Genomic DNA, 1,034 nt, shown 5'->3' with positions numbered 1-1,034 from the left:
CCCGACCCGTCCTCACTGAGTGTTTGCTGTTGTTTTGTCTCTTCCTTCTTTCTGCTTCCTGTCGTCGTTAAAACCCACCTGAGCAGCCAATCAGGTACCAGGACCTTCACAACCCCCTTCCTCCTCCATTTTTGTTTTTAGCTGTTTGTCTCGTCCATCTGTTTGTCTCCTCATCTCGTTCTTCTCCTTCAGCGCTGAGCTTCCTGCATGTCAGAGCTGCAGCTTGGTTCTGCTTTAAGCTGCTCGTTTCGGCTGCAGCATGAGCCGAAATCAGACGTTTTCTGTTTCCAACCTTCGGCTGAATCTCTAAACCTGCCGAAGGTTCAAATGTTCCAGTCTGCTGGTAAAAGTGTTGCTTTCACTGTCATCAGAGACAAACCGTTTGTCTTTGGATCAGAGACAAACCAGTCCAAACCCAGGCAGGACCTCAGAACCTGACTGACGTGTTCCTGCTGTCCAAAAGACCAGTAAACGGTTTTAAACACTTTCAAAATAAAACAGGAAGTTGACCCGAGGTCATCTGAACCCCTCAGAGTTGGAAACATCTGTTGACAGATACTCTTGGGCAGTTCTGTGCAAAAATCCTGATCCACTCCTTGATTCTGTTTCTTCTAAGCAGCCAGACTTTGTGTAATCTGTTGAAGTGATCCAGATCAACGTTCTGAAAATAAACCAGAACAAAAAAACTTCTTGAACCAAGCCCCTCTCCCCAGAAGCTACAGTCCATCAGAACCAACACATTTCTTTGTATCGGCTGCAAAACACTCTTAAGAAAACCTTAGCTACAAGCAGAATTGGTATTAGCAGTTGTAGCGTATGTTAGCGTTATTTGCAGCAGTGTTAGCATTGATAGCATTAGCATTGTTTGTAGCAGTGTTAGCATTATTAGCATTATCATTGTTTGTAGCAGTGTTAGCATTATTAGCATTAGCATTGTTTGTAGCAGTGTTGGCATTATTAGCATTAGCATTGTTTGTAGCAGTGTTAGCATTATTAGCATTAGCATTGTTTGTAGCAGTGTTGGCATTATTAGC

The sequence above is a fragment of the Nematolebias whitei genome, unplaced genomic scaffold, assembly GCF_014905685.2.
Source record: "Nematolebias whitei isolate Nwh7 unplaced genomic scaffold, NemWhi1 Nwh_scaf_4032, whole genome shotgun sequence".
Taxonomy (NCBI): domain Eukaryota; kingdom Metazoa; phylum Chordata; class Actinopteri; order Cyprinodontiformes; family Rivulidae; genus Nematolebias; species Nematolebias whitei.
This window is presented reverse-complemented; position numbering follows the sequence as displayed.